Source organism: Lampetra planeri, chromosome 74, assembly GCF_965212315.1.
Source record: "Lampetra planeri chromosome 74, kcLamPlan1.2.h2, whole genome shotgun sequence".
Lineage (NCBI taxonomy): Eukaryota > Metazoa > Chordata > Hyperoartia > Petromyzontiformes > Petromyzontidae > Lampetra > Lampetra planeri.
The window spans coordinates 2,384,649-2,411,478 of NC_136179.1; the positions used below are offsets into that span (position 1 = coordinate 2,384,649).

Here is a 26,830-nt window from a genome sequence, read left to right on the forward strand (position 1 = left end):
TTTAGGGCTCCACACGGGCCGTGCATCATGCTGGTCAAAACTGTGTTGTACAGATGACAGTTCATCACGGCATCTGGAAGTTCCGCGGACACAAACTTGTCAAAGTCCTGGCGAGTCCTGGGTTTGTCTTCATGGGCGAGAATAATGAGTATGTGAGCGTGCGGCAGTCCACACTTTTGAAACTCGACCACATAGATTCGCGCGATTTGCTGCCCAAACACCCCATCATCGAGATCTTTCAACACTGCTTTGAGCTTCTGTTGGCACACACGTGCGACAATATCTGGCCTATCTTGAGCAGTTCGGTGTGGTCCGTTTCTGTCTATCGTCTGTGTGATTTCATCCCATTGAGGGTTGCACGTCACAGTCATGAACAAATCCTGCTTGCCAAACTCGCGCACCATCGCCATGGAGTCCTGATACTGCGAGTACATGTATCTCTCACCACCCGTGAACAACGCTGGAAGTACGACGCGCTGTCCGACTTGAGTGACGGCGGCGGCTTGGCTCTGGATGCACTAACATGCCTGTGTCACGATCGTATTCCGACACTAAGCCTTCGTTTTCGCCTAATGCAACCACGCCCTCATGCAGGTACGCATCCAGAACTCCCTTGTAAAGATCCGCTCGAAGTGTCTTCTTGTTTGCCGCGACCCAGCGCAGACTCTCCTGTTCGCACTTGGCACGTTGGTCAACCACCCACTGCTGGAACAGTCGCCCGCCTTGGTGGAGAACCGACTGGTCGTTTTCCTTCTGGTAGAGTCGGTACGCAACATGTTCTCGAAGCACCATTCGCGTCTTGTTCCGATACGTAGCGCCGTATGTATTCATCCGTGTACGTCCAACCCAGTTCCCCGAGAGGGAGCAAGAGAGGACATTGAAGTGAATCGTAGATGGAATGGGTTTAGAACAGTCGCAAAAGCCCACCTGACCGCGGGAAGAGAAGCATGTCTCAGTTGTTCGCCGCGTTGCCGTCATCAACCAACACAGCAGCAACCTCCGTGGCGGTGGGGAGATTGTGCGTGCGGGGTCCCGCATAGTTGTTTGCACGCAGGCGAAACACGACGTTGACGGGGTTGTCGCCGGCTTCGATCATGCTTCTCATCCGCTGACCCATCGTAAGGAACTCGCGCACAAACGGGTTGCACGTCTCCATCATGTGCTCCAAGTCCAACAGCGCGACTCTGTTCAGGCCGCTAAAAATCCCCTGTCGGCGAGCCACTCGTGCTTCCACATCTGGATCGTACACGTAAATCTGCACAAACTTGGGCTTCGTTGTCTGACCGGCCTGATCCGTATATGGTAACAAAGATCCCAAGAAATGGCCCATCGCTCCTTGGATACGGTATGTATACACGCCTCTCTGCCCTTGGACACTTTCATCTTCTGCTACTGGGTCGAAGCGGCGATTGCTGAAAGACGCACCAAGCGACGTAAATGCAAACACTTGATTGTACATGCGTATCTGCTTCCGAAACTCTTCATCTTGGTACCACTTGCGTAGAATGGCCGGTGCAGGCTGGAGTGGCGGAAGAGCGACCTTGCCGTCAATGCAGCATGTGATGGAAGACTCGCCCGGCCACTTCCATGCTCGACACTTCGAGCAAACGGAAGTTGGCTCTGGTAGTTTGTGTCTTCCTGCGATGACATTCTTCCCCGAAACTCTCGAGACTTCAAACTCGTCTTGGTTGGTGAGGGCGGCCTTGTAGCGCTTGGTTCGCCGTTGAACGCGTCGCTGTTCCAGCGTCTCCTCGACTTCGTTTTCTGTCCTCTCCATTTGCCGTTGGGACTGGCGCTGTCGCATCTCCTCTTGTTGTTCTTCCGTCATCCTGGCGAGACGTTCAGCTTCTAGCTCAGCATGGCGTCGACGCGATTCCTCCTGATGTTCTTCCGTCAACCATCCGCGCCGCTCAGCTTCCGAGTTACTGCGACGATATCCTTCATGCAGTAGTCAGTCGGCAGTCATTCTCGAACGACGCTGGGCCTCCAGCGCAGCGCGATGCGCTCGCTCAGCATCTTGTTGAAACGGAGATCGCTCAGCACGTCGCAAGCGATCCTTCTCGTTGCGCTTTAGGCGACGCAACTCTTGAAGGGCCAGTGTGAGTTGTGGATCCTCCCGCGCTGCGGCTCGAGCAATGACAAAGTCAGGGTCGTCTTCTACTTGCTTACCTTCTTCAAGGTCCACGTAGAAGTCGCCGGGAGAAATGACATGATCGTGTACGTCCATGAGGACATCCTGCATATCACTTGGTTGATCCATTGCGTCGATGCCAGCGTTGGTTGCTATGCGCCCTTCATCGATAGCATTCCCCAAGTCAAGCTCTCGCTTTGGCTTATTTAACCGAAATCGCTTCATTCGGCGGCGATTGCGGCGACGATCTTTGACCTCCTTGGGCTCGGCCGCGGCAGGAGTTGCATGCACGATTTGGTTTTCGTGCAAAGCGTCCTCGAGAAAAATGTAGAATGTCGTTGTCCATGTGGGGAGATGGAGCGCAGTGGATCGTTTCGTCTAAGCTGCTTTTCGGAATCCGCGTGATAACCCAGTCACATGGCCTAACTCCAGTCAAAGCACCTTACCCAAACTACATCTCCCCAACAAGGCAGCCTTACCGCTGCTGTGCATTGTGTTTATGGGATAACAGAGGTGTGTATTATCCCATACGCCTTGCCCAAAACGACTGATTGTCCGCTTAACAGCCTAGCCCATAAACCACTATTGGTGACAGTGTTGTTTGAGAGCAGCTATTAAAGTCGTTTTGGCAAACGAGGTGGTGGCTGGCCAAACCATGCCTCGCTGTTTGTCTCCGGAGTGATGACGGATTGGTGCCGCGGGACGCAGCGTCTCATCCGACAGGCGTTGCAGCAGCTGGGTGATGGCATCCGTGAGTTTGTCAACTTTCTCTTCAAGTTGAGGCCGTCTCCCTCGTGGTCTCCTCCCTCTGCGCGTGCTGTGGGTTGCTCATGGCCGAGGTGGAACTGCATGTTGAATCGGGTGTAAACGTTATTTTAGCAACATTTAAGTACAGTATTGTGTTTAGAATGCGTCTCGACAAGGAAGGTGACTTGTTGGATCAGAGTTTTTCATCAAAGGCGTTATCCCATCACGGGACACCAACATGCTGCCTATATAACAGTAACAGAAGCAACTACAGCAGCTACGAAACCGTTCGATGGCAAAGCAGCGACTTCTGCTTCTGCTCAAACTGCTGCCCGAATGTTTGTGGCCGGCCCTGCTCTCGTGTGACCCCACACGTCTATGGAAATAATTGCGATGATCCTATCTGAGTTGAGATTTGAGCGACTAAAGTTTACTTTGTTTAAACATAACTTATTGTAGGTTAGTGCCATCGGTGTTTAGCGAATACTACCGAAGAATTAGTTCACACTCATTTATGACATAATTTGTCATAATTTTGGTTGATTAAGGAGAACAAGAAACCTACCATGTCGACGAATTCTTATCATATACAGTGTACTTAACTATATTGCTAAAATAACGTCAACACTCGAATAAATTTGCAGGTCTTAGCCCACTCATATCGTTGCTTCGCAGATGCTCGAGATTGAGTGTCCTGCTGTGGTCCGAATTGTTTACTGTCATTCATTTGGCTGTTCAAAGCAGTCTGGAACCGTGAATTGTGCAGCTTGGAATAATTGAGGATATCAAATCTATTTAGTTAATTTTCGAAAACTGAGGCCAATAATTAGGAGGCAAATTACGAGCGAAAGCGATAGTATTTGCCAAGAAGGTCTTAATTAAGGTCTTCATTAATCGAAAACCATTTACGAGTCTTTTTTTTGGGAATGTACAATGTGTATAGTTTTTCTTCTAACAGCTACTAACGTGCGTGTGCTGTCAGGTTTTAGGATTTGTCCATTGTTGTTATTTTTATTAAGGCTTTTTTTCTTGAGATCTGTCACTTGAGTGCTACAGTTTGTTTGAGAATTACGTCATGTGATGGTGATGTTTTGCTTCGTGAGAATTTCGCTTTGTTACAATTTGTGATTGTTATAATAATTGTAACGATTGATAAGCCTGGTTTGAAATATGATAGTGCATTTATCAAAATAGAAAACTGTCTATTGAGTTGGAACATTCATCCAACAGTGAAAATCGTGATTCTATAACGACCGTAGTGTAATTGTAATTATATTGATCCGATCCTTGAACGTACACTCTACATACATATGAGCAGAGTGCGATTCTAATCTTACCTCCGTTTATATGGTTCTAAATTAAAACACTAGTTTATAGTCGTTTAATGTTATGGTTTATAGTGTTAGAGTTTACTTGTTATAAAGTACAGTTTATCCCCGGCACACTTCGGGAGTAGGGACTGGTACGTTTAGAAACGATTAACTACGGGGACCTTTCCCCTCAAGGAACACGTGTTAATCGGGTAGACAGCCAATATGCTGCCGGTTAAGGGCACACTTGTGTGACGGAGATTCTCCACCTGAAATTCTCTTCACATATTTTGCTAGGAACATTATAAAGTAAAGACCGGACAAACATTTGTTAAAAATACGTTTTTATTTATCTGCAATCATTTTTACGTCAAAACTCGAAGGGAATATTTATTATGTCCTATGTTCACACATTTCCAGTACAATGCAAACCATTTCCGTTCCAGGAATAACAAAGCGTTAAAGTATCCTTCCCCATGATTTCCTTATTAGTTCACCACATTTGTTCACTGTGCGTCTATGTTGAAGTCAAGGCAATATATCCAACGAACGCGTCATCAATGTACATCCTTAAATCGTATATCTAAAGTCGATTAATACCAATAAAAAAAAAAGCTATACACTTGACAAAAAAAGTTTAAAATGTTGAGTAAAGATGTACCTACAGACGCATTCCAACTTTAGCTCAACAGGAACACTTAACGACTACAATTGAACTCTCTCACAACCAGTGCTCATCACACCACTTCGGCAAGTAATCCGATAACATTACAAACCACCACTGTGCACGTCACGAAACTCTCCCAAAAACTGTAGAACTAAAATGGTCAAAATTATAACCAAAAAGTACTCTATACCGATTAAAAGGTATAACCACATGACATAATATGTTTTCAGTCACCCCGAGCTCTCTGGTTGACTCTCGAGCCACTCCATTACATCCAGCCATCTCTCGGGATCCAACTGCATGGGATCAAAGGTGGAAACTTCTTCAGGACTCATTGCAGCACTTTGAATTTCAGCTTTTGATTTCAGTTTCCTATCATTGTGGACCTTCTGATGCCTGTTAAGAGTTGACTACTGTGAAAATGCCTTCCCATACACAGAGCACAGGAATGGCTTCTCGCCCGTGTGTGTTCTCTGATGAATCTGAAGATGTGATGACCTTGCAAATTTCTTCCCACACACAGGGCACAGGAATGGCTTTTCGCCCGTGTGTGTTCTCTGATGACTCTGAAGATGTGATGACTGTGCAAATGTCTTTTCACACACAGAGCACAGGAACGGCTTCTCGCCCGTGTGTGTTCTCTGATGACTCTGAAGATGTGATGACCCTGCAAATGCCTTCCCACACACAGAGCACAGGAATGGCTTCTCGCCCGTGTGTGTTTTCTTATGATCTTGAAGAGTTGATGACTGTGCAAATGTCTTCCCACATACAGAACACAGGAACGGCTTCTCGCCCGTGTGTGTTCTCTGGTGTCTCTGAAGATGTGATGGCCATGAAAAGGACTTCTCACACACAGGCCGCAAGGATTTTGTTAACTGCTAAAACAAGAACAACACTCGCGTCTAACCGAGACGCAAAAAAAATCCCGCTAATTTGACGACGAACACGTTTAAAAGTTTATCCGCGAAAATAGACACTTACTTGGAGATTGACGGTATATCGATGTCTGGAACCCGTCTGAAGATGTCGCCACGAACTCTCCCGACGCAAAGTCGCCTAACTGTCGACACAGCAATTGTGCTCGCCAGGCTGCGTTGTCTCGCGGTTGAAGGGCGATCAGCAGAGCGACGAGTCGAGCGTCCAACCTCATCAAGTTCCCTCTCGAAATGGCATTGAGCTCTGCTTCTGAGCCGCCTCATAACTCCCCCCCTCGGATCCAATCCTTTGTCTTTCAGGATATTTGCATTCGATTGTTAATTTTGGAAGGTACAATCCGCATTCCTATTAACATACCGAAGGGTAATGTGCCCATTGTGCTTCATGCATGAATATGTAAGTGCATCTCAGTGTGTAATTGTGCGCTCATTTTGAATAAATGGAAAAACTTTGTCCTCGATTTAAAGTGAATGCAGAGAAATTAGCATGTAACTTTAGAAAAGGAAGAGAGCGGCTTTCTCGACGAGGGAGTGAAACCCAATATGTAATATTCTTTTACAGCGTTACAATGGATAGGTTCTAGTTCAAAGGTTATAATATTATGTTTCACTATGATAGAGCTTAACATGTGAGAGTCAACAATATCAGAGTTGATCAAATGCGACGATCAAGGGCGTCAATCGGGTGAGTTTGATCAGAGGCTTTAATCAAAGGCGTCATCCCATCACGGAACACCACCTCCCTACGTTTTTCACAGCAACAGAAGCAACTACAGCAGCAACAACAGCAGCGACAACAACAGCAGCAACATCACATTTCGAGGGCGACGCAGCTACTTCCGATTATGCTGCCCAGCTGTTTGGAGTCGGGACCTGCTCTCGCAGGACCCCACACGTCTTTGGAAATGATTGCGATGATCATGTTTGAGATTAGAATTAAGTCACTCAAGATTAATTCTAGATTTTAAGCTTTCGTGACTGCAAGGATTCAAATTCTTAGGTTTTTTCGTCGTGATTTTTTTTATTTTACTTTTATTAATTTAAATTTTTTACCTACGTGACTTTACCGAAAAAACCTAAGAATACACTCAAGATTACTTTGTTTAACCATAACTTTAGGTACGTTAGTGTCATCGGGGCTCTGTGAATACTACTCATGAATGAAATCACACTCCTGTGTGACCGACATTGTACTAATTTTGGTTGATCGAGTAGAACAAGGCACGTGCCATGTCCAGACGAATTCTTATCAACAACAGTGTCCTTAAATATGATGCTAAAATAAATGTTAACACTGGATTAAACGTGCACGTCGTAACCCCTCCCTCGCATTTACGACTAACGATTTGCATTTGCACATAATATACATTCAAGCACAGTAAAATGCTAATACTACCATATTGTTATTCTAAAATTTGAATGCGATTCTTGCCCTGTACCCCCCACAGTTCACACATCTAGACTCCCGGTTCGATTGAACAGATAATTTACATACATATGTGTAGAGTGCGATTTTAATACTTCTAATGATATTTAAATACTGTACCTCCGTTTATGGTGTTATAAATTATAAAACCAGTTGATAATTTTTTTTTCGTTTAATGTTTAGTGTTATTGTTTATAGTGTTATCAATTTACATGTTTTTTAAGTACAGGTGATTCCCGGTATACTTCGGTATTCTGGACCTGAACTTTGCGAAATGATTCATAACGAGGACCTTTCCCCACCAGAGCGCAAGCCGCCAATGAAAATAACTCGGGCGACGGGAACACGTGCTTCCATGGGCAGTGGGGGACAGGGCATGGTTGTATTGCCTAAAGGTGCCACCGGGTATGACCCCCAAGTTGCTCCGCCCATGGCGGGTTCAGGTAGATGTCATAGAGGTAGGTGGGTGATGTAAAGACAGTGCATCAACTAAGGGACAAGTGGTGACAACAAGATAGAGAGAGTTCGAGAAGGGAAGCCGAGACCAAGTGTGGGCGGAGGTTCACGCCGAGAATGAGAGAGGGGGAGGAACGAGGTTTGGGGCTGTGTTGGCTGGTTGCAGTCTCGTCGTCATTGCTATATCGTAACGCCTGGGTTCTAAGCCGCGTTAACGGCTAAATCAAAGAACCCTCTGCAGTGTGAGTCCGGAGTCATTACAATTGTAACGATTCATTATTTCACGGGCTAATATTGGGTTTGTGCGATTATTTAACATATTCATACTGAATATTGCTATTTGATGCCATTGAGATGGAACATTCATCCAATAGTGGACAGCTTGATCCTAATACCACCAAAGTGTTATTCAAATAATTTTAATCCCATCCTGATCCTGCACCTTCCGTTTCACATATTTCACCCTTGGTTCGCACGTCCATATTACATACATACATTTTACATGCATACATGTTACATACTCACGAGCATAGTGTGATTCTTAGAGGATCACGGTGTGAAGCTAAGAATTCGATGTACGGTGTTCTAATCTGTAACACTAGTTTATGATGTTATTTTATAGCGTTATAATGTATCGATCATAGCTTATATTGTTAGAGTTCACAACATTATAGTTTACTATAACACTAGATTGTAGTGTTATTTTAAAGCGTTACAATGTCTAGCTCATAGTTTAAAGGATATATTGTTAGAGTTTATAATGTTAGAGTATACAATGTGAGTTTATAATTTGAGAGTTTGTCGACGTGCCCTGTTCTCCTGGGACCCGACACGGATTTGGAAATAATTGCTATAATCATGTTTGAGCTGGGATGAGCGTTTACTTTGTTTAATCATAACTGGGTGTAGGTTAGTGCAATCGGGGCTTAGTGAATACTACTCATGAATGAAGCCAAACTAATTTCGGATATAAATTGAAATCATGTTGGTAGAACAAGTAGCCTGCCTTTTCTAGACGAATTTTTATCTTCAAGTGCGTCCGTAAATATACTGCTAAAATACACAGCATAGGGAAGGCTGCCTTGTTCGGGAGATGTAGTTTGGCAAACGCGCTGTGGCCGGGTGATGACACGGATTCTGAAATAATGGAGTTAAACACTCGCTGCTTGGCTACGTCGACAGCAGCGAAGGCTGTCTTATACCGCCCCATTTACGAGTTGGCTGTATGATGTGTATAGTTGAAGGTGCTAGGTTTTGTCTTCTTCTAACAGCTACTAACGTGCGTGTGTTGTCTGTTTTTAGAATTTGTCCCATTATGTGGTTCTTTTTATTGCGGCGTTTTTTGTTGAGTTCTGTCACTTGAGTGTTGCAGTTTGTCTAAGAATTCGTCACGTGAGCGTGGTGTTTTGCTTGTGGGATTTTGTTTTTGTCACATTTTTGATTGTTATAATAATTGTAACGATTCATAATCTGATTCTGTGCGTGTATTTATACAAATATATTCCGTCTTTTGTTATTCGATGACATCTAGCAGTGAAAATCGTGATTGTAATATGACCATGTTGTAATTGTAATAATTTTTATCCGATCCTTGCACGTACACTATACATACATATTAGCGATTCTTATACGACCACGCTGTGATTATAATGCTTCAAATGATATTATAATACCTTACCTCCGTTTATATGGTTATAAATTAAAACACTAGTTTATAATCTTTTAATGTTTAGTGTTATCGTTTATAGTATTACAGTTTACATGTTAGAAAGTACCGTTTATCCCCGACATACTTCGGGATTAGGGACTGGTACGTTGATGAACGATTAACAACGGGGACTTTTCCTCTCAAGGAACACGTGTTAATCGGGCAGACAGCCAAGATTCTGCCGGTTAAGGGCACACTTGTGTGACGGAGATCCTCCACCTGAAATTCTCTTAACATGTTTTTGCTAGGAACATTATAAAATAAAGACCGGACAAACATTTGTTAAACATACGTTTTTATACATCTGCAATCATTTTTACGTCAAAACTCGAATGGAATATTTATGTCCTATGTTCACACATTTCCAGTACAATGCAAACCATTTCCGTTCCAGGAACACCAAAGCGTTAAAGTATCATTCCCCATGATTTCCTAATTAGTTCACCACATTTGTTCACTGTGCGTCTATGTTGAAGTCAAGGCCATATATCCAACGAACGCGTCATCAATGTACATCCTTAAATCGTATATCTAAAGTCAATTAATACCAATCAAAAAAAGCTATACACTTGACAAAAAACGTTTAAAATGTTGAGTAAAGATGTACCTACAGACGCATTCCAACTTTAGCTCAACAGGAACACTTAACGACTACAATTGAACTCTCTCACAACCAGTGCTCATCACACCACTTCGGCAAGTAATCCGATAACATTACAAACCACCACTGTGCACGTCATTAAACTCTAAAAAAAACTGTAAAACTAAAATTACACACAAAAATACTCGATACGGCTTAATAGGTATAACCACCTGACATAATATGTTTTCAGTCACCCCGAGCTCTCTGGTTGACTCTCGAGCCACTCCATTACATCCAGCCATCTCTCGGGATCCAACTGCATGGGATCGAAGGTGGAAACTTCTTCAGGACTCATTGCAGCACCTTGAATTTCAGCTTTTGATTTCAGTTTCCTATCGTTGTGGACCTTCTGATGCCTTTTAAGAGTTGACGACTGTGAAAATGCCTTCCCACACACAAGGCACAAGAATGGCTTCTCGCCTGTGTGTGTTTTATTATGATTTTGAAGAGTTGATGAGCGTGCAAATGTCTTCCCACACACAGAGCACAGGAATGGCTTCTCGCCCGTGTGTGTTCTCTGATGGTATTGAAGAGTTGACGATTGTGCAAATGCCTTCCCACACACAGGGCATAGGAATGGCTTCTCGCCCGTGTGTGTTCTCTGATGGTCTTGAAGAGTTACCGAGTGTGCAAATGCCTTCCCACACACAGGGCACAGGAATGGCTTCTCGCCCGTGTGTGTTCTCTGATGGTCTTGAAGAGTTGACGAGTGTGCAAATGCCTCCCCACACACAGAGCACTGGAATGACTTCTCGCCCGTGTGTGTTCTCTGATGAGTTTGAAGATGTGATGGCCGTGAAAAGGACTTCCCACACACAGAGCAATTGAATGGCTTCTTGCCTCCGTGTGCGTGGGGCTGTGGAGAGCGTCTCTGCTCCATGTGAGCGTAGTAACAGCAGCGGTGTTATCGAGTCAAATGTACGCTATCGGCCGCATTGATGTTTAGCGTTTTAGAGTTTTGGATTTTGTTAACTGCTAAAACAAGAACGACACTCGCGTCTAACCGAGACGCAAAAAATCCCGCTAATTTGACGACGAACACGTTCAAGAGTTTATCCGCGAAAATAGACACTTACTTGGAGATTCACGGTATATCGATGTCTGGAACCCGTCTGAAGATGTCGCCACGAACTCTCCCGACGCAAAGTCGCCTAACTGTCGACACAGCAATTGTGCTCGCCAGGCTGCGTTATCTCGTGGTTGAAGGGCGATAATCAGAGCGACGAGTCGAGCGTCCAACCTCATCAAGTTTTCTCTCGAAATGGCATTAAGCTCTGCTTCTGAGCCGCCTTATAACTCCCCCCCTAGGATCCATTCCTTTGTCTTTCAGGATATTTGCATTCGATTGTTAATTTTGGAAGGTACAATCCGCATGTATATTAACATACCGAAGGGTAATGTGCCCATTGTGCTTCATGCATGAATATGTAAGTGCATCTCAGTGTGTAATTGTTCGCCTATTTTTAATAAATGGGATGAGCGCTGGAAAAACAAGTTCCCCATGCCATCCATTGTCCTCGATTGTAATCCCATACCTCCATTTACGTGATTATACAATGTAACAATTAATAGTATTTTACGGAGTTATAATGGATGTTGGATCTTGCCGTGACTCGCGATGGTGCCACGTACAGTTGGCCGAGCGAGAAGCATGGCGTTGGTAGATATAATCCCAGGTTGTGAACAGTTTGCCCTTGCGCCTTGTTGATGGTCATCGCGAATGCTGGGACAATGGGGAACTGTTTGCGCCGAAGTCGAAATGGGAAGTCCTTCGTGTCCAATTCGCGGCGGATATGGTTGTTCTCAAGCAGCGAGTCCAAGACCAAGTGTGGGTACTCGGAAAGCTGCGGGAGGTCGTCAAAGTCCGACAGAGCCATCCCACCTGCCGTGAGGAACTCGTGGAGGCTGTGAAGGGTCTTGGACTTTACCATTTCTTTTATTTTCTTTGATGCTGCTAATCCAGCATAATGCACGGGCATAAGTAGTACTAATCACATGCCTGCATTTCCCATATCCCCTCCCTTTGATGCTGTTAATCATGCATAATGCACGGGCATAAGTAGTTCTAATCACATATCTGCATTTCACATAATATGTTAAATTCCTCTTAATATGCAATATTTTTTGTCAAGGTTCCCTTTCTCCCCCTTCCAACACAGCTTATATATATGCTGGTGCCATTGCGATGGAACATTCTACCAGCAGTGGGCAGCTTGATTCTAATACGACCATGGTGCTGTTTTAATAATTTTGATGCGATTCTAAATCTGGCACCACCCAGGCCGCGTTTACGACTCCCGATGTGCATCTACATTTAACATACATTCTAGCTCAGTGTCATTCTAATACTACCAAAGTGTTATTCTAATCGTTTTAATCTGATCATAATCCTGCACCCCCCAATTCGCATATCCGACCACCGGTTCGCATGTCCATAGATGCATATTACATACGTACATACGAGCAGTTCGCTTGCACGTACACTATACATACATATGCGCAGAGTGTGATTTAAATACGATCACGTTGTTATTCTAATACTTGGAATGAGATTATAATACCGTACCTCTGATTTTATAGTTATAAATGATGAAACTAGTTTATAGTAGTTTAATGTTTCGTGTTATCGTTTATAGTGTTACAGTTCACATGTCATAGCGTACAGGATTCCCTGTATACTTGATGATTAGGGACCGTAACGTTGTGAATCGATTTATAATGGGGCCCTTTCCCCTCCAGGGACACATGTTAATGGGGAGACAGCCAAGATGCTGCCGGTTAAGGGCAGATGTGTGACGAAGATCCTCCACCTGAAACTCGTATAAAACACGTTGTTGATACAGTGAGGGAAAAAAGTATTTGATCCCCTGCTGATTTTGTACGTTTGCCCACTGACAAATAAATGATCAGTCTATAATTTTAATGGCAGGTTTATTTGAACAGTGAGAGACAGAATAACAACAACAAAATCCAGAAAAACGCATGTCAAAAATGTTATAAATAGATTTGCATTTTAATGAGGGAAATAAGTATTTGACCCCCTCTCGATAAGAAAGATTTCTGGCTCCCAGATGTCTTTTATACAGGTAACGAGCTGAGATTAGGAGCACACTCTTAAAGGGAGTGCTCCTAATCTAAGCTTGTTACCTGTATAAATACATCTGTTCACAGAAGCAATCAATCAATCAGATTCCAAACTCTCCACCATGGCCAAGACCAAAGAGCTATCCAATGATGTCAGGGACAAGATTGTAGACCTACACAAGGCTGGAATGGGCTACAAGACCATCGCCAAGCAGCTTGGTGATAAGGTGACAACGGTTGGTGCGATTATTCGCAAATGGAAAAAACACAAAATATCTGTCAATCTCCCTCAGCCTTGGGCTCCTTGCAAGATCTTACATCGTGGATTTGCAATGATCATGAGAACGGTGAGGAATCAGCCCAGAACTACACGGGAGGATCTTGTCAATGATCTCAAGGCAGCTGGAACCATAGTCACCAAGAAAACAGTTGGTAACACACTACGCCGTGAAGTACTGAAATCATGCAGCACCCGCAAGGTCCCCCTGCTCAAGAAAGCACATATACATGCCCGTCTGAAATTTGCCAATAAACATCTGAATGATTCAGAGGACAACTGGGTGAAAGTGTTGAGCTTAGATGAGACCAAAATGGAGCTCTTTGGCATCAATTAAACTCGCCGTGTTTGGAGGAGGAGGAATGCTGCCTATGACCCCAAGAACACCATCCCCACCGTCAACATGGAGGTGGAAACATTATGCTTTGGGGGTGTTTTTCTGCTAAGGGGACAGGACAACTTCACCGCATCAAAGGGACGATGGACGGGCCATGTACCGTCAAATCTTGGGTGAGAACCTCCTTCCCTCAGCCAGGGCATTGAAAATGGGTCGTGGATGGGTATTCCAGCATGACAATGACCCAAAACACACGGCCAAGGCAACAAAGGAGTGGCTCAAGAAGAAGCACATTAAGGTCCTGGAGTGGCCTAGCCAGTCTCCAGACCTTAATCCCATAGAAAATCTGTGGAGGGAGCTGAAGGTTCGAATTGCCAAACGTCAGCCTCGAAACCTTAATGATTTGGAGAAGATCTGCAAAGAGGAGTGGGACAAAATTCCTCCTGAGATGTGTGCAAACCTGGTGGCCAAATACAAGAAACGTCTGAACTCTGTGATTGCCAACAAGGGTTTTGCCACCAAGTACTAAGTCATGTTTTGCAGAGGGGTCAAATACTTATTTCCCTCATTAAAATGCAAATCAATTAATAACATTTTTGACATGCGTTTTTCTGGATTTTTTTGTTGTTATTCTGTCTCTCACTGTTCAAATAAACCTACCATTAAAATTATAGACTGATCATTTCTTTGTCAGTGGGCAAACGTACAAAATCAACAGGGGGTCAAATACTTTTTTCCCTCACTGTATGAATAAATAAACGGACACACATTTGTTAAAAAAACGTTTTTATTCATCTGCAATCATTTTTAAGTCAAAACTCGAACCGAATATGTATTATGTCCTATGTTCAAACAGTTACAGTGCAATGTAAACCATATCCGTTCCAGGAATACCAAAGCGTTAAAGTATCATTCCCCATTATTTCCTTATTAGTTCACCACATTTGTTCACTGTGCGTCTATGTTGAAGTCAAGGCCATATATCCAAAGAACGCGTCATCAATGTACATCCTGAAATCAGCTATCTAAAATCGATTAATACCAATCAAAAAAAGCTATACACCTGACAAAAAATCTTTAAAATCTTCTTGGTTCTTTCGGTAAAGTCACCTAGAAGGGAAGTAATAAAATAATAAAAATAAAACATAATAAAACAATTCTCACGACGCTCCAAGCTTGGAGGTGCTTCATTCTTCGCCTGAGGACGGCTGCTTGCGTTGTGGCCGAAACGTCGTGAGAATTGTTTTATTATGTTTTATTTTTATTATTGTATTACTTCCCTTCTACGTGACTTTACCGAAAGAACCAAGAAGATGAATCCCTGCAGTCACGAAAGCTATAAATCGAAATCTTTAAAATGTTAAGTAAAGATTTACCTACAGACGCATTCCAACTTTAGCTCAACAGGAACACCTAACGACTACAATTCAACCCTCTCACAACCAGTGCTCATCACACCACTTCGGCAAGTAATCCGATAACATTACAAACCACCACTTGGCACGCCATTAAACTCTCACAAAAACTGTAAAACTAAAATGGTAAAAATTACACACAAAAGTACTCGATACGGATTAAAAGGTATAACCACATGACTTAATATTTTTTTCAGTCACCCCGAGCTCTCGGTTTGATCCCCGAGCCACTCCATTACATCCAGCCATCTCTCGGGATCCAACTGCATGGGATCGAAGGTGGAATTATCTTCAGGACTTATTTCAGCACCTTGAATTTCACCTTTTAATTTCAGCTTCCTATCATCGTGTACCTTCTGATGCCTATTCCGTTTTGACGACTGTGAAAATGCCTTCCCACACACAGAGCACAGGAACGGCTTCTCGCCCGTGTGTGTATTCTTATGAGTTTGAAGAGTTGATGAGTGTGCAATTGTCTTCCCACACACAGAGCACAGGAATGGCTTCTCGCCCGTGTGTGTACAGACAATCATTTTACGTCAAAACTCGAATGGAATATATATGTCCTATGTTCACACATTTCCAGTACAATGCAAACCATTTCCGTTCCAGGAACACCAAAGCGTTAAAGTATCATTCCCCATGATTTCCTAATTAGTTCACCACATTTGTTCACTGTGCGTCTATGTTGAAGTCAAGGCCATATATCCAACGAACGCGTCATCAATGTACATCCTTAAATCGTATATCTAAAGTCAATTAATACCAATCAAAAAAATCTATACACTTGACAAAAAACGTTTAAAATGTTGAGTAAAGATGTACCTACAGACGCATTCCAACTTTAGCTCAACAGGAACACTTAACGACTACAATTGAACTCTCTCACAACCAGTGCTCATCACACCACTTCGGCAAGTAATCCGATAACATTACAAACCACCACTGTGCACGTCATTAAACTCTAAAAAAACTGTAAAACTAAAATTACACACAAAAGTACTCGATACGGCTTAATAGGTATAACCACCTGACATAATATGTTTTCAGTCACCCCGAGCTCTCTGGTTGACTCTCGAGCCACTCCATTACATCCAGCCATCTCTCGGGATCCAACTGCATGGGATCGAAGGTGGAAACTTCTTCAGGACTCATTGCAGCACCTTGAATTTCAGCTTTTGATTTCAGTTTCCTATCGTTGTGGACCTTCTGATGCCTTTTAAGAGTTGACGACTGTGAAAATGCCTTCCCACACACAGGGCACAAGAATGGCTTCTCGCCCGTGTGTGTTTTCTTATGATTTTGAAGAGTTGATGAGCGTGCAAATGTCTTCCCACACACAGAGCACAGGAATGGCTTCTCGCCCGTGTGTGTTCTCTGATGGTATTGAAGAGTTGACGATTGTGCAAATGCCTTCCCACACACAGGGCATAGGAATGGCTTCTCGCCCGTGTGTGTTCTCTGATGGTCTTGAAGAGTTACCGAGTGTGCAAATGCCTCCCCACACACAGAGCACTGGAATGACTTCTCGCCCGTGTGTGTTCTCTGATGAGTTTGAAGAGTTGACAATTGTGCAAATGCCTTCCCACACACAGAGCACAGGAATGGCTTCTCGCCCGTGTGTGTTCTCTGGTGTCTCTGAAGATGTGATGGCCGTGAAAAGGACTTCCCACACACAGAGCAATTGAATGGCTTCTTGCCTCCGTGTGCGTGGGGCTGTGGAGAGCGTCTCTGCTCCATGTGAGCGTAGTAACAGCAGCGGTGTTATCGAGTCAAATGTACGCTATCGGCCGCAATGATGTTTAGCGTTTTAGAGTTTTGGATTTTGTTAACTGCTAAAACAAGAACGACACTCGCGTCTAACCGAGACGCAAAAAATCCCGCTAATTTGACGACGAACACGTTCAAGAGTTTATCCGCGAAAATATACACTTACTTGGAGATTCACGGTATATCGATGTCTGGAACCCGTCTGAATATGTCGCCACGAACTCTCCCGACGCAAAGTCGCCTAACTGTCGACACAGCAATTGTGCTCGCCAGGCTGCGTTATCTCGTGGTTGAAGGGCGATCAGCAGAGCGACGAGTCGAGCGTCCAACCTCATCAAGTTCTCTCTCGAAATGGCATTAAGCTCTGCTTCTGAGCCGCCTTATAACTCCCCCCCTAGGATCCATTCCTTTGTCTTTCAGGATATTTGCATTCGATTGTTAATTTTGGAAGGTACAATCCGCATGTATATTAACATACCGAAGGGTAATGTGCCCATTGTGCTTCATGCATGAATATGTAAGTGCATCTCAGTGTGTAATTGTTCGCCTATTTTTAATAAATGGGATGAGCGCTGGAAAAACAAGTTCCCCATGCCATCCATTGTCCTCGATTGTAATCCCATACCTCCATTTACGTGATTATACAATGTAACAATTAATAGTATTTTACGGAGTTATAATGGATAGGTTGTAGTTCATAGTTTATAATATTATAAACTCTTTGGTTATTTTATTAAAAGTCACATAGGCATAAACTAAATCACGACGTTTCTGGCACAACACAAGCGTCCGTCATGTTGGAAAGCATTGTCTGCTGCTGAGGCAGACTGTTTTACAACGTTTGAAATGGGTGTAGACCTCGGGTCATAAAGAAGTGGCCGGGGATAGTGATGATCACGTGAGAAATTAGCATGTAACTTTAGAAAAGGAAGAGAGCGGCCTTCTCGACGAGGGAGTGAAACCCAATAGGTAATATTCTTTTACAGCGTTACAATGGATAGGTTGTAGTTCATAGGTTATAATATTATGTTTCACTATGATAGAGCTTAACATGTGAGAGTATACAATATCAGAGTTGATCAAATGCGACGATCAAGGGCGTCAATCGGGTGAGTTTGGTCATAGGCTTTAATCAAAGGCGTCATCCCATCACGGAACACCACCTCCCTGCGTATATCACAGCAACAGAAGCAACTACAGCAGCAACAACAGCAGCGACAACAACAGCAGCAACATCACATTTCGAGGGCGACGCAGCTACTTCCGATTCTGCTGCCCAGCTGATTGTAGTCGGGACCTGCTCTCGCAGGACCCCATACGTCTTTGAAAATTATTGCGATGATCACTCAAGATTACTTTGTTTAACCATAACTTTAGGTAGGTTAGTGTCATCGGGGCTGTGTGAATACTGCTCATGAATGAAATCACACTCCTGTATGACCGACATTGTACTTATTTTGGTTGATCGAGTAGAACAAGGCACGTGCCATGTCCAGAGGAATTCTTTTCAGCAAGTGTCCTTAAAAATGATGCTAAAATAAATGTTAACTATGGATTAAACGTGCACCTCTTAACTCCTCCCTCGCATTTACGACTAACGATTTGCATTTGCACGTAATATACATTCAAGCACAGTAAAATGCTAATACGACCATATTGTTATTCTAAAATTTGAATGCGATTTTTGCCCTGTACCCCCCACAGTTCACATATCCGACCCCCGGTTCGATTGATCAGATAATTTACATACATATGTATAGAGTGCGATTGTAATACTTCTAATGATATTTAAATACCGTACCTCCGTTTATGATGCTATAAATTATAAAACCAGTTGATATTTATTTTTTGTCGTTTAATGTTTAGTGTTATTGTTTATAGTGTTATCAATTTACATGTTTTTAAGTACAGGTTATTCCCGGTATACTTCGGTATTCTGGACCTGAACGTTGCGAAACGAATCATAACGAGGACCTTTCCCCACCAAAGCGCAAGCCGCTAATGAAAAGAACTCGGGGCGGTGGGAACACGTGCTTCCATGGGCAGTGGGGGACAGGGCATGGTTGTATTGCCTACAGGTGCCACCGGGAAAATCCCCCAAGTTGCTCCGCCCATGGCGGGGTCACGTAGAGGTCATAGAGGTGGGTGATGTAAAAACAGTGCGTCAACTAAGGGACAATTGGTGACAACAAGATAAAGAGAGTTCGAGAAGGGAAGGCGGGACCATGTGTGGGCGGAGGTTCACGCCGAGAATGAGAGAGGGGGAGGAACGAGGTTTGGGGCTGTGTTGGCTGGTTGCTGTTTCGTCGTCGTCGTTGCTATATCGTGACGACTGGGGTCTGAAACCGCGTTAAAGGCTAAATAAAAGAACCCTCTGCAGTCTGAGTCCGGAGTCATTACAATTGTAACGATTCATTATTTCACGGGCTAATATTGGGTTTGTGCGATTATTTTACATATTCATACTGAATATTGCTATTTGATGCCATTGAGATGGAATATTCATCCAATAGTGGACAGCTTGATCCTTATACCACCAAAGTGTTATTCAAATATTTGTAATCCCATCCTGATCCTGCACTTTCCGTTTCACATATTCCACCCTTGGTTCGCACGTGCATATTACATACATACATGTTACATGCAGACATACTACATACAGACATATCACATGCATACAGTACATATTACATACAGGCATGTTACATACGGACGAGCAAAGTGTGATTACTAGAGGACCACGGTGTGAATTCGAATATCACACTTCAATGTTCGGTGTTCTAATCTTTAACACCAGTTTATTGTTATTTTATAGCGTTATAATGTATCGCTCATAGCTTATATGGTTAGAGTTCACAACATTATAGTTTACTATAACACTAGTTTGTAGTGTTATTTTAAAGCGTTACAATGTATAGCTCATAGTTTAAAGGTTATATTGTTAGAGTTTATAATGTTAGAGTATGCAATGTGAGTTTACAATTTTGTTGAAGTGCCCTGTTCTCGTGGGACCCGACGCGGATTTGGAAATAATTGCTATGATCATGTCTGAGCTGGGATGAGCGACTAATGTTTACTTTATTTAATCATAACTGTGTGTAGGTTAGTGTCATCGGGGCTTAGTGAATACTACTCATTAATGAACTCATACTTCTTTCGGTAGAAATTTGAAATCGTGTTGGTAGAACAAGTCGCCTGCCTTTCCTAGACAAATTGTTATCTTCAAGTGCGTCCGTAAATAAACTGCTAAAATACACAGCATAGGGAAGGCTGCCTTGTTCGGGAGTAAACTCTTAAACGTGTTCGTCGTTGAATTAGCAGGATTTTTTTGCGTCTCGGTTAGACGCGAGTGTCGTTCTTGTTTTATCATTTAACAAAATCCAAAACTCAACGCTAAACATCATTGCGGCCGATAGCGCACATTTGACTCGATAACATCGCTGCTGTTACTACGCTCACATGGAGCAGAGACGCTCTCCACAGCCCCACGCACACGGAGGCAAGAAGCCATTCAATTGCTCTGTGTGTGAGAAGACATTTTCACGGCCATCACATCTTCAGAGACACCAGAGAACACACACGGACGAGAAGCCATTCAATTGTTCTGTGTGTGGGAAGGCATTTGCAGAGTCATCAAAACTGAACAGGCATCAGAAAACACACACGGGCGAAAAGCCATTCATGTGTTCTCTGTGTGGAAAGACATTTTCACTTTCAGCAAACTGCCGACGCCATCAGAAAACACACAAGGGCGAGAAGCCATTCCCGTGCCCTGTGTGTGGGAAGGCATTTGCACGGTCATCAACCATGAACAGGCATCAGAAGGTCCACAATGATAGGAAACTGAAATCAAAAGCTGAAATTCAAGGTGCTGCAATGAGTCTTGAAGAAGTTTCCACCTTCGATCCCATGCAGTTGGATCCCGAGAGATGGCTGGATGTAATGGAGTGGCTCGAGGATCAAACCGAGAACTCGGGGTGACTGAAATATAATGTTGCATGCGGTTATACCTATTAAGCCGTATCGATTTTGATACTCGAGTTTTGCAGTTTGTTAGAATATTTTGTCACGTGCAGTTGGTTGTTTCTGATATCGAATTACTTGCTGAAGTGGTGCGATGAGCAGTGTTTGTGAGACCGTTCAATTCCTGACAATCTTTTCGTGGTCAAGTGTTCCTGTTGGAATGAGTCTGTTGTTACAACTTTACTCGATATATTTTACTTATTTTTTTCCTTTATATCGCTTTTTTGGATGGTAATAAGCGACTTTAGATAACTGATTTCAGGATGTACATTGACGACGCGTTCGTTGGATGTTTGGCTTTGACTTAAACACAGACGCACAGTGAACAAATGTGGTGAACTAATAAGGACATCAATGGGGAATTATACTTTGGTTTGGTATTCCTGGAAGTGACTTGATTTGCATTGTACTGTAGCTATACGAGTATGGACTCCTGCAGTCACGAAAGCTTCAAATCAAGATTGTACTGTAACTGTTTGAACATAGGACGTAATAAACTTTCGATACGAGTTGTAGTACTGTAAATATTCTTGCAGATGAATAAGACATTATTTTCAATAACTGCTTGTCCGTTTTTATTAGTTTCAGGTGGTGCATCTCCGTCACACAAGTCTGACCTTAACAGGCATCATGTTAGCAGTCTGCCCATTAACATGTGTGGTTCAGGAGGGGAAGGTCCCTATTATAAATCGATTCACAACGTTACGGTCCCTAATCATCAAGTATACAGGGAATCACCTGTACGCTATGACATGTGAACTGTAACACTATAAACGATAACACGAAACATTAAAATACTATAAACTAGTTTAATCATTTATAACACTAAAACAGAGGTACGGTATTATAATCTCATTCCAAGTATTAGAATAACAACGTGATCGTATTTAAATCACACTCTGCGCATATGTATGTATAGTGTACGTGCAAGCGAACTGCTCGTATGTACGTATGAAATATGCATCTATGGACATGCGAACCGGTGGTCGGATATGCGAATTGGGGGGTGCAGGATTATGATCAGATTAAAACGATTAGAATAACACTTTGGTAGTATTAGAATGACACTGAGCTAGAATGTATGTTGAATGTAGATGCACATCGGGAGTCGTAAATGCGGCCTGGGTGGTGCCAGATTTAGAATCGCATCAAAATTATTAAAATCGCACCATGGTCGTATTAGAATCAAGCTGCCCACTGCTGGTAGAATGTTCCATCTCAATGGAACCGAATAGCAATATACATCTTCTTGGTTCTTTCGGTAAAGTCACGTAGAAGGGAAGTAATAAAATAAAAAAACATAATAAAATAATTCTCACGACGTTTCGGCCACAACGCAAGCAGCCGTCCTCAGGTGGAGAACAGGTCCGTCAAGTAGAATGTCACGCTCCAGGCTTGGAGCGACTCTTTATGCTGGGATGGAGGAGCGAAGAGCGTCTTGACAAAATAATTTGCATATCAAGAGGAATTTAGCATATTTATGGGAAATGCAGATATGCGATTAGCACTACTTGTGAACTGCGTAGGAGGTTTGGCGAGGGGTTTAAAGTCATTATGCCCATGCATTATGCAGGATTAGCAGCATCAAATGGAGGGAGTAAGGTCAGAATTAACAATATACAGTATTGATATTGGGCGTGGAGTCTTCAAGCGCAACCTTGCGCATTTTGACCTGGTTCTCGACGCTCGTCCCGCGCCCATGGTAGAATCTTGTGCATGTCGGGGCGTCAAGGGTTCGCACCACAGCCTTGAAGGATTAGGCAGGTCCCTGGCTTCTTTTGAATAATTTGACCAGACTCCAGGCACCGGTTCCTCGCACGTGGCGGATCCTTGAGGCACCCCGGGCCTCAGGGGCTCGGAAACTGTGGGCGCCACAACACATTTCCTTTGGCGTACGGTTTCCGTTGCTGAGTGCCCCACCGCGTCGGACACACCAGACTTGGGCTCTACAGGACATGGCGATGAGCTGTCTGGGTGGGGACGGACATAACTACATGCGTACACACTGCGGCCATTTCACCTCAATGACTTCTACCAGACCCCGCCATGGGCGGCGCAACTTGGGGGACGTACCCTGTGTCACCTTTGGGCAATACAACCTGTCTACGACCGCCCATGGAAGCACGTGTTCCCGCCGCCCCGTGTTCTTGTCATTAGCCACTTGCGCTCTGGCAGGGAAAGTTCCTCGTTATAAATCGTTTCACAACGTTCTGGTCCCGAAACCCGAAGTATACGGGGGATCACCTGTACTCTATAACATGTAAACTGATAACACTATGAACAATAACACTAAACATTAAACGACTTTAATTTTTTTTAAAATATATAATAGATTCCACCATAAACGGAGTTACGGTATGAGAATGTCATTAGACGCATTTTAATCGCTCATGTATGTAAAGTATACGTTCAATCGAATCAGGGGACGGATATGCGAACTGTGGGGGTTTGCAAGGTTAGAATCGCATTCAAATTATTCTAGTAACAATATGTTCGTATGCGCATTTTACTGTGCTTGAATATATGTTATGTGCAAATGCGAATCGTTAGTCATAAATGCTAGGCAGGGTTTAAAATGTGCATGTTTAATCCAGTGTTAACGTTAATCCAGTGTTAGCATTATATTTAAGGACAATATTGTAATATCAATTCGTCTGGACATGGCACGTGCCTTGTTCGTCTCGATCAACGAAAATTAGTAGAATGTCGGTCATAAAGGTGTGCGAGTTCATTCATAAGCAGTGTTCGCTGATCCCCGATGACACAGACCTACACACAAAGTACTCTTTATTAAATTAATTATCAGCTCAGACATCTTCATCTCAATCATTTCCAAAGACGTGTGGGGTCCCGCAAGAGCAGGGCCTGGCAACAAATATCTGAGCAGCGGAAGCAGCAGAATCAGAAGTAGCTGCGTCGCCCTCGAAATGTGATGTTGCTGCTGCTGTATTTGCTTCTGCGTCGATCAAGATTGACGCCCTTGATCGTCGCATTTGATCAACTCTGACATTGTAAACTCTCACATGTTAAACTCTAACATAGTGAAATATAATATTATAACCTATGAACTACAACCTAGCCATTGTTACGCTTTAAAATACGATTAACTGTTATAGTGCAGAACCACATAATTGGAGGTGTGGGATTATAATCGCATACTAATCATTAGAATCGCACTGAGCTAATTAGAATCACACTGTGGTTGTACGTATGGTAAGTTAATGACAACCGGGGGTAGGATATGCAGGATTAGAATCGAATTACAATTATTCGAATCCCACTCGTATTAGAATCACACTTTCCACTGTTGGATGAATGTGTAGTATCAATGGAATCGAATAGCCATATAAGTATATACAGTATACACAAATAAAGAGTATAACAATCACACATTGTAACATAGATACAATACACATTATTTAAAAAACGTATTTACAAATATATATTCCACTTTTTTTAAAACTCAGAATGTCGTCGTTCATGTGGGGAGATGGAGCGCAGTGGATCGTATCGTCTAAGCTGCTTTTCGGAATCCGTGTGATAACCCAGTCACATCGCCTAACTCCAGTTGCAGCACCTTACCAAAAATACATCTCCCCAACAATGCAGCCTTACCGATGCTGTGTATTGTGTTTATGGGATAACAGAGGTGTGTATTTTCCCATACGCCTTGCCCAAAAAGACTGATTGTCCGCTTAACAGCCTAGCCTGTAAACCACCATTGGTGATAGTGTTGTTTGAGAGCAGCAATTAAAGTCGTTTTGGCAAACGAGGTGGTGGCTGGCCAAACCATGCCTCGTTGTTTGTCTCCGGAGTGATGACGGATACAAACCAGACCAAGCGGAGACCATGTACCAGATCGGATTTTGGTTTCTGATGTTAGAGTGATTGTGTTGCAAGTGTGGTCACTATGCGTCTGTATGTGCTCACTCTCGAAGCTCGGCGATTTTTGGCAACGTCACGGGGCTGCATTCACTTTAAATCGAGGACAATGGAGGGCATGGGGAACGTGTTTTTCCATTTATTCAAAATAAGCGCATAATTACACACTGAGATGCACTTACATATTCATGCATGAAACACAATGGGCACATTACCCTTCGTTGGTAATAAGCGACTTTAGATAACTGATTTCAGGATGTACATTGATGACGCGTTCGTTGCATGTTTGGCTTTGACTTACACACAAATGTTGTGAACTAATAAGGAGATCAATGGCGAATTATACTTTGGTTTGGTATTCCTGGAAGTGACATGGTTTGCAATATACTGTAGCTATACTCTTTGGTTCTTTCGGTAACGTCATATATGTAGACAAAATAGTAGATAATAATAGAAAAAGAATGTGACCTTCGTGACTTTAACGAAAGAACCAAAGAGTATGGATTCCTGCAGTCACGAAAGCTTCAAATCAAGATTGTACTGTAACTGTTTGAACATAGGACATCATAAACTTTCGATACGAGTTGTAGTACTGTAAATATTCTTGCAGATGAATAAAACATTATTTTCAACAACTACTTGTCCGATTTATTTTAAAATGTTAATTGCAAAAACGTGTGGACCCGAGTTTCAGGTGGAGCATCTCCGTCACACAAGTCTGACCTTAACGGGCATCATCGTGGCTGTCTCCCCATTAGCATGTGTTCCTGGAGGGGAAAGGGCCCCATTATAAATCGATTCACAACGTTACGGTCCCTAATCATCAAGTATACAGGGAATCCTGTACGCTATGACACGTGAACTGTAACACTATCAACGATAACACGAAACATTAAAATACTATAAATTAGTTTAATCATTTAATCACACCAAAAACAGAGGTACGGTATTATAATCTCATTACAAGTATTAGAATTACAACGTGATCGTATTAACATCACACTCTGCGCATATGTATGTATAGTGTACGTGCAAGCGAACTGTGCTCGTATGCATGTAATATGCATCTATGGCCTTTGGACATGCGAACCAGTGGTCGGATATGCGAATTGGGGGGTGCAGGATTATGATCGGATTAAAACGATTATAATAACACTTTGGTAGTATTCGAATAACACTGAGCTAGAATGTATGTTAAATGTAGATGCACATCGGGAGTCGTAAATGCGGCCTGGGTGGTGCCAGATTTAGAATCGCATCACAATTATTAAAATCGCACCATGGTCGTATTAGAATCAAGCTGCCCACTGCTGGTAGAATGTTACATCGCAATGGCACCGAATAGCACTATACAGTATTGATATTTTGCGTGGAGCCTACAAGCGCAACCTTGCGCATTTTGACCTGGTTCTCGACGCCCGTCCCTCGCCCATGGTAGAATCTTGTGCATTTCTGGGCGTCAAGGGTTCGCACCGCAGCCTTGAAGGATTAGGCAGGTCCCTGGCTTCTTTTGAAGAATTTGACCACGCTCCAGGCACCGGTTCCTCGCAGGATCATCTATATTATTTCCATGAACGTGTGGGGTCCCACGAGAGCAGGGCCGGCCACAAACATTTGGGCAGCAGTTTGAGCAGAAGCAGAAGTCGCTGCTTTGCCATCGAACGGTTTCGTAGCTGCTGTAGTTGCTTCTGTTACTGTTATATCGGCAGCATGTTTATGTCCCGTGATGGGATAACGCCTTTGATGAAAAACTCTGATCCAACAAGTCACCTTCCTTGTCGAGACGCATTCTAAACACAATACTGTACTTAAATGTTGCTAAAATAACGTCTACACCCGATTCAACATGCAGTTCCACCTCGGCCATGAGCAACCCACAGCACGCGCAGAGGGAGGAGACCACGATGGAGACGGCCTCAACTTGAAGAGAAAGTTGACGAACTCACGGATGCCATCACCCAGCTGCAGCAACGCCTGTCGGATGAGACGCTGCGTCCCGCGGCACCAATCCGTCAT

At 43.3% G+C, this 26,830-nt stretch overlaps 1 pseudogene; it reads right to left on the reverse strand.

Moving 5' to 3' along the window:
• Positions 1 to 1,951: 1,951 nt before the first annotated feature.
• LOC144737814 (uncharacterized) lies at positions 1,952 to 26,830 on the reverse strand (annotated as a pseudogene).